The sequence below is a fragment of the Mesoplodon mirus genome (assembly GCF_964341445.2).
Source record: "Mesoplodon mirus genome assembly, chromosome: 17".
Classification (NCBI taxonomy): Eukaryota; Metazoa; Chordata; class Mammalia; order Artiodactyla; family Ziphiidae; genus Mesoplodon; species Mesoplodon mirus.
The window spans coordinates 15351554-15360586 of NC_138993.1; positions in this window are offsets into that span (position 1 = coordinate 15351554).

Genomic DNA, 9033 nt, shown 5'->3' on the forward strand with positions numbered 1-9033 from the left:
TGCTAAAAGATTGAGAAGATACATGGTTCACACACCACACGTAATTCTAGACTTACTTTTTTTCATTCAAATAGCTACAGTTACTCTACAACTTTTGAACTGGTTGATCTTTAAAAATTCATGTATATATCACAAAACTGAGCCTGCTATGTCATTTTTATTAGAAATGAGACCTTATATAAGGTGGTAATGATTATCTTAGGCCTGTAGGTAGTGGTAGCACACTTAGAGAAAGCAGCAGCCCTTTTATGACTTGCTACTCTTTTTTCCAACTGGACCCAGAGCAGACAGAGTTACCTACACATCCTACTATGACTCGACTTAGAAACAGTGTCAAACACACTCTTATTGCTGTGAATGCTCCTTAGAGTCAATCACAAATTTCAATCTCTCTCTCTGTGTTGTATGTCTGTGTGCGAGCATGTGTGTGTCTGTGTTATAGAAAGATGTATATGCGTATGTATATTAATTATTCATATATCTTTATTCTTTTATATCTCATATGTTGCTGGTGGCTTCCTCGTGTTTCTGATTATCAATCAATTCATTCGGGTATGGGCTAAAGAGTTTAAAAGGTACATTGTCAGACATCCCATGTAATTGACTGACTTGGTTTTTGTCCTTTAAATGGCTACAATTACTATACAGTTATGAACTTGTTGATCTTTAAAAAACTCATGTATATAACACTAGATTGAAGCTGGTATGTCATTTTCATTAAACATGAGATTTTACATGGCAGTAATTGATATCTTAGGCCTGTGAAAATAGTAATGCCTCAAGTTCTTTACTATTCCTTTAATCCGAACGGTCACAGCTTTTTGTGATGGCATTTATTTCAATTTAACTTCAGTTTCTAGGTACGCATCCCTCTTACTGCATCTAAATTCCTGACTCTCAAGTTCCATCACTTCCTTATTTTCACCCCTCCTGGTCACCTTTCCTGCCCCTCACACACAGGGTCAACAACTGCAGGCCTGAGGCAGTGATGGCTCCAGCCACTTCCACTGCCATCATGGGTTTGGGTTGCAGGACCCTTACGTAGTGGCAGAGCTCTGGAGGGTGTGGGACAGATCTAGGGGCTGTTAGCTCCCTTCTCTTCTGTTGAGGGCTCGTCTCTTCCCAGGCCACAGCTAGCCTTCCCCTTGTTTCCAAATACGAATCTCTCCTCATTTGTCCCACGTTGTAGACTGAATACTGTCCCACTAAAATTCATATGGTGAAGTCTTATCCCCTTTAACTCAGAATGTGACCTTATTGAAAGTAGCATTGTTGCAGAAGTAATTAGTCAAGATGTGGTCCTACTGGTTAGGGTGGGTTCCTAATCCAATATGACGGATGTCCTTATACAAAAGGAAAGGATGCCATGTGAAGATGAAGGCAGAGATTGGAGCAATTGACAGCAGCCACCAGAAGCTAGGAGAGACGCATGGAAGAGATTCTTCCTCACAGCACTCAGAAGAAACCACCCCTGCCAACATCCTGATACCAACTTCTAGCCTTGAGGATTGAGACAAAGTTTTGTTGTTTAAACCACTCGATTTCTGATATTTTGTTACAGCAGCCCTAGCAAACGAATACAACACGTTCTACCAGAGTCTCACACAGGCAATCTGACAGGTTTCTAAGAGTTCTGGCTACTAGTCACTCAGATGGGAGTAAGTCTCCCTCTTCTGATCTGTTTCTCTTTTATCCAACTAGATCAAAAAAAGAATGCTACATACAGAACATACCAACATTTTAGAAAAAGCATACAAGAAGCTTAGTATTCAATATCTCTGTGTGTGCACCTTTACATATCTATCTATCTACATATAATCTCACCTTTCAGTGATGGCTTCCTTATTGGTTACAGATATCAATTCATTCTGCTCATAGCTTAAGGATTAAAATGTACAGAAACATCACGTGATTTCATAGACTTACTTTTTTCATTCAAATTGGCTAAGTTGTAGAGAGGTACATTTTCAATTATGAATTGAAAATTACAAATTCATGCATAATTTGCTTATTTGGAAATAAGTATTTCATTTTACCCTAGAAATGCAGCTTCACATGGTGGCAATGAAATTCCTAGGCCTGTAAAAGACTCCTTAATGGATCAAGGTTAAAAACATTTCTTTACTTCTGAACCTAATCCCAAGGTGTAACTGGTTTTTGTGTTTGCAATTACTTCAAATTCAACTGTAGTTTGCAGGTACCATCCCTCATACAGTATTAGTAGTATGATTCACTATAGTTACCATGCTGTACAACCCGTTCTAGCAGGGGTTGTACATCCCCAGGGTGACTTATTTTATAACTGGAAGTTTGTACCTTTTGACTTCCCTCACCCATTTCACCCACCCCCTACGCAGCCCTCACCCCCCATTTCTGGAAACCACCAATCTTTTCTCTTATTTATGAGCTTTCTTTCCTTTTAAGATTCCACACACAAGTGAGACCACATGGTATTTCTCTTTCTCTAACTTATTGCACTTGGCGTAAACGTCCAGGAGTTCTACCCATGCTGTTGCAAATAGCACGATTTCATTCTTTTGTTTATGGCTGAATATATTCCATTGTACACATATATACCACAACTTCTTTATCCATTCACTGGTCAACGGACATGTTGTTGCCATGTCTTGGCTACTGTAAAGAATGCAATGAACACGGGGGTGCACATGTCTTTTCAAGCTAGTGTTTTCATTTTCTTCAGATAAATACCCAGAAGTGGAATTGCTGGATCATATGACAATTCTATTTTTAATTTTTTGAGAAATTTCCATAGTGTTTTTCATAGTGGCTGTAACAATTTGCATTCCTACCAACAGTGCACAAGCCTTCCCTTTTCTCCACATCCTTGTCAACACTTGTTATTTTTTATCTTTCTGACAATGCCATTCTATACATACATATTTTTTTATTTTATTTAGATTTACTTTTTTGGCTGCGTTGGGTCTTTGTTGCTGCACTCGGGTTTTCTCTAGTTGCGGCGAGCGGGGTCTACTCTTCGTTGCGGTGAGCGGGCTTCTCATTGCAGTGGCTTCTCTTGTGGAGGAGCACGGGCTCTAGGCATGTGGGCTTCAGTAGTTGTGGCACACGGGCTCAGTAGTTGTGGCTCGTGGGCTTTAGAGCGCAGGCTCAGTAGTTGTGGCACACGGGCTTAGTTGCTCCACAGCATGGGGGATCTTCCTGGACCAGGGCTTGAACCTGTGTCCCCTGCACTGGCAGGCGGATTCTTAACCACTGTGCCACCAGGGAAGCCCAACGATGCCATTCTAACAGGCATGAGGTGATTGTAAATTTTTTTAAATAGTTTATTTTGTAGAACAAGTGACCTATACTGGTGAATGTTTCATGTGAGCTTGAGAAGGATATATATTCCGCTCTTGTTAAGTGAGCTCTTCTATACATGTCAATTAGGTCCAGTTGATTGAAGGTGCTGTTCAGTGCCACTATATCTTTACTTTCCATAGTTTTCCCTTCTCTTCATGCGTCAGTATAAACCCTATCTTCCCAATGCTAGGAGGTCCACCAACAGTTCCCTCCTTTCAAACTTCACAGACTTATTCATATGAATTATCAAAGTTAACATCTTTATTACCATCATCGACCCTCAAGAATTGTTCTATTTTACTTCACTCGTATGCAGAAATTTATCGTTAGTGATATTCTACATGGAATAGTGATATAATGAATTTCTGAACAATAAGGATTCCTTGAATCTTAAAAATATAGGAAACATAACAACTCACTGCAATTCCTATGTTTTTAGAAAGAATTTTAGATCATTGTCCAGAAAATTCTGCATTGCCATGGATAATCCCGAGACTAAATTTCTCCACTTCACTTCCCCTGCTCCCCACCCCTCAATATATACCTCACCTTTCACAGGTGGCTCCATCACAGATTACTGATGTCAATTCATAGGGGTCATTTCTAAGGAATTGAAAACACAGGATCAAACTCCAAATGACTTCATAGAGTTCATTAGTTACAAGTAGTCTTCAATTTGTAAACTGGTTGAACCCTAAAAATCTACATGGAAGTTACTTATTTGGCAATCAGTATTTCAATTTTCCCAAGTAATAGGGCTTTACTAGCTGTAATGAAGACCTTAGGCCTGTCCAGGAAGACTGAGAAATCCAGAAAAGTACCATTCTTCATTTCTAAACCTAACTCTTATGTGTAACTGCACTGAGGCTGCATTTACTTCAAAATTCATCTTCAGCCTATAGATCTACAAACTTCCAGCCCCTTCTAACTTCCTGATTATCCTTCCCTCCCCTGCAGCCCTACTTTTCTTGTACTGGGTACTCCTTTGCTGTTCCTCAGTTTGGTTCAAAGAACAACAAGCCCGAGGCAGGGGCTCTCTCCAATATGATGGTGGGTTTACAGTTGGGACACTAGCTTTAGATGGTAGCAGAGCTCTGGAGGGTGAAGGCCAGAGCCGAGATGGAGCAGGGCTGCTCTTTTCTGTCCAATCCTTCCTCCTTTCCTGGCCCATGCTAGCAGACACACACACACAGACATTCTGATAGCTTCCTAAGAGTTTTGGCTACTAGTTACTAAAGGTCACAAAGAGACCATGAGGAAGGATTCTCCCACTTATGACCTCTTCTTTTTTCCATCTAGACCCCAAAAGAAAGTTACCTATAGAAGCTTCCAGTCTCTTATGGAGAGAGACCTCCCTTTGCGGTCAGCGCTCCCAATACCTTTCACCACCCACTTCAGTCAACTCACCCTTTGTCAACGTCGTCAGAGGAGCCTGAAGAGGCATCCACAACTCTGCCAAAGAGTAAAAATCATACAAAAAAATACGTCAGACACTTTGGAAGGCAATTCGTTTCTTTTTCCCAATAGAATTTCAAGACATGAGAAGGAAAATCATGAATATGGAAAAAACTAAACAAACAGTTTGAGTACAGCACTGGGCTCTCTGAGACAGCCTCCGGGGCTGTGTGTGTGTTTGTGAACGCACTGGAAAGTGACAGAAAGAAGCAAAGGAGATGTAGCATTCATTATTAAACCTCCTTTCTCCTTCCCCATTTTGCCAACCATGCACACACCCTGGAATCAATTTGGGAAACATGAAAGAGCCGAGAGTATAGGGACGAGGAGGTGGATCCAGGGAATAACTAATGAAGGGTTACAGGGAAAAAAAAAAAAAAGAAAGAAAGAAAATGCCAGAACAACGAATATTCAAACGTCAAGGACTAGTCACTGGTCATCATTCAGTAGAGAAGAAACAGGTAGGTAGATCAAGGATGGCCTGTATAATATTTTAAATTTTTTTTCTGAACTAGAAGTAGAGCATGTTTAGAATGATTCCTTTTTATTTTTCTCTGGATTTATTTCAAAAAGATATTTGGTTATATTATCCAAAACCAAGACTTCCCACCACCAAATCACTGGTTTGGATAATTTAATCTCTCTACAATTCAATTTCCTCATCTGTAAAATAAGACACATAAAAATGCACTTTGCATCCGTCAACTTCATAAGATCATCCTGAATATTCACCATTTCACAAATATTATTAGTGTTTAGGCAGCCTGCCTTCTTCATCAAATGTTATGCCTCAAAAAATCAGTACAGGAAAACAACATAAACTGATACATATTTTAAATTTCAAAAACACTTCAAGATTCTCAGAGTAATTCCCTGGGAAATCTTGGGTTCCTATCCAACATGAGATAATAGCCTTCCTCCCAAAACTATAGAAGACGAATGGAAGTATGGATTCCAAGAAATAACACAAACCTCGAAGACTCTAAAGAGTCGACCCTTGGGCTTCCCTGGTGGCGCAGTGGTTAAGAATCCGCCTGCCAATGCAGGGGACACGGGTTCAAGCCCTGGTCCGGGAAGATCCCACATGGTGCAGAGCAGCTAAGCCCGTGAGCCACAACTACTGAGCCTGCGCTCTAGAGCCTACGAGCCACAACTACTGAGCCCACGCACCACAACTACTGAAGCCCACGCACCTAGAGCCCGTGCTCTGCAACAAGAGAAGCCACCGCAATGAGAAGCCTGTGCACTGTGACAAAAAGTAGTCCCCACTTGCTACCACTAGAGAAAGCCCGCGTGCAGCGACAAAGACCCAATGCAGCCAAAAATAAAATAAATAAATTAAAAAAAAAAAAGTGTCGACCCTTGACTGGTGGACAGACTGAGGAAAAGGGCTGCCAAGGGCAGCCTGGAGGGACTCAAGGGGAGGGGAAATTTTAAGTTCGGTTCTTGCCTTTCCCTTGAGTTGCTTGGAGACAATAAGTGCCTCCTCAGTAGAAGCCAGTAGCAACTACCCAGACGTAGTTAGGATAAAGTTAGGGTAGCATTAGGTTAGCTGATGAAAACAGGAAAGGGCTGAAGAGCAATCCTTGGGCCTTCACTCGTCCACGCCCCATCTCCAAAGCCCCAGGTGACAACCTAGGGTGACTGCCTCCCCCAATGCTGCCTCGCCCAGGAGCTGAAAGGTGACATACCCTGATCAGAGGATTTGCCTGGTCACAGTGTTTCATGGTTCCTGAGACTCTCTGTGCCCAGGCTCATCACCTCCACTCATGTTAAACTTACTGAGGAAAACACACCCTGGATCTTAGCTTTCAACAAGAGCGACATTATAATACGTCATCCAAGCCAGGATACTTTTGAAAGTGACAAGAATGCGCTATTAATAATTATGCTGAGACGGTCCCCAACCTTCTGCTCTTTCCTAATACAAGTTACAAGACAGAGGGGCCAATGTGCACAAGGAATGTGAACTCACAAGTCAAAATAGATACCTGAGGAGTACGACTCCTGAAAAATACAACAAACTGAACATCATATACCATCTGAAGCAGAAAAATTGCAACACAATGACTAAGGTATTTTTTCTAATTAAAAAAAATTTTTATTGGAGTATAGTTGCTTTACAATATTGGGTTAGTTTCTACTGTACAGCAAAGTGAATCAGCTATATGTATACATATAGCCCCTCTTTTTTGGATTTCCTTCTCATTTAGGTCACCACAGAGCACTGAGTTCCCAGGGCTATACAGTAGGTTCTTGTTAGTTATCTTCTTTATACATAGTATCAATAGTGTACATATGTCAATCCAGTCTCCCAATTCATCCCACCCCCGCTTTCCCCCTTGGTATCCATACGTTTGTTCTCTACGTCTGTGTCTCTATTTCTGCTTTGTAATAAGATTGTCTACACCAATTTTTTCAGATTCCACATGTATGCGTTAATATACAATATTTGTTTTTCTCCTTCTGACTTACTTCAATCTGTATGACAGTCTCTAGGTCCATCTATGTCTCTACAAATGACCAATTTCGTTCCTTTTCATGGCTGAGTAATATTCTACTGCATATGTTCTACATTTTCTTTATCCATTCCTCTGCTGATGGACACTTAGGTTGCTTCCATATCATGGCTATTATAAATAGTGCTGCAATGAACATTGGGGTGCACGTGTCTTTTTGAATTATGGTTTTCTATGGGTATATGTCCAGTAGTGGAATTGCTGGGTCATATGGTAGTTCTATTTTTAGTTTTTTAAGGAATCTCCATATTGTTCTCCATAGTGGCTGTATCAATTTACATTCCCACCAACAGTGCAAGAGGGTTCCCTTTTCTCCACACCCTCTCCAGCATTTATTGTTGGTAGATTTTTTGATGATGGCCATTCTGACTGGTGTGATACCTCGCTGTGGTTTTGATTTGCATTTCTCTAATAATTAGTGATGTTGAACAGCTTTTCACGTGCCTCTTGGCCACCTGTATGTCTTCTTTATAGAAATGTCAGTTCCTAACTAATCACTGAATCAAAAGTAAACAAAATGACTCCCTCTTGCGAGAACATCAGAATCACAACTAACTGCTGAACAACCATCCACAGAAAGACACTGGAACTCACCAAAAAACATACCCCACATCCAAAGACAAACGAGAAGCCACAATGAGACGGTAGGAGGGGTGCAATCACAATAAAATTAAATCCCGTAACGGCTGGGTGGGTGACTCACAAACTGGAGAATACTTATACCGCAGAAGTCCACCCACTGGAGTGAAGTTTCTGAGCCCCACATCAGGCTTCCAAACCTGGGGGTCCGGCAATGGGAGGAGGAATTCCTAGAGAATCAGACTTTGAAGGCTAGTGGGATTTGACTGCAGGACTTCGACAGGGCTGAGGGAAAAATAGACTCCACTCTTGGAGGGCACACACAAAGTAGTGTGCACATCGGGACCCAGGGGAAGGAGCAGTGACCCCATAGAGACTGAACCAGACCTACCTGCTAGTGTTGGAGGGTCTCCTGCAGAGGAAGGGGGTGGCTGTGGCTCACCGTGGGGACAAGGACACTGGCAGCAGAAGTTCTGGGAAGTACTCCTTAGCATGAGCCCTCCTGGAGCCCACCATTAGCCCCACCAAAGAGCCTGTGGCCTCCAGTACTGGATCGCCTCAGGCCAAACAATCAACAGGGAGGGAACTCAGCCCCACCCATCAGCAGACAAGCAGAGTAAAGTTTTACTGACCTCTGCCCACCAGAGCAACACCCAGCTCTACCCACCACCAGTCCCTCCCATTAGGAAGCTTGCACAAGCCTCTTAGATAGCCTCATCCACTAGAAGGCAGACAGCAGAAGCAAGAAGGACTACAGTCCTGCAGCCTAGGGAATGAAAACCATGGTCAGAGAAAGATAGACAAAATCAAAAGGCACAGGGCTATGTACCACATGAAGGAACAAGATAAAACCCCAGAAAAACAACTAAATGAAGTGGAGATAGGCAACCTTCCAGAAAAAGAATTCAGAATAATGATAGTGAAGATGATCCAGGACCTCGGAAAAAGAATGGAGGCAAAGACTGAGAAGATGCAAGAAATGTTTAACAAAGACCTAGAAGAATTAAAGAGCAAACAGATATGAACAAAACATCTGTATGTCTTCTTTAGAGAAATGTCTGTTTAGGTCTTCTGCCCAGTTTTGGATTGGATTGTTTGTTTGTTTTTGATATTGAGCTTCATGAGTTGCTTGTATATTTTGGAGATGAATCCTCTGTTG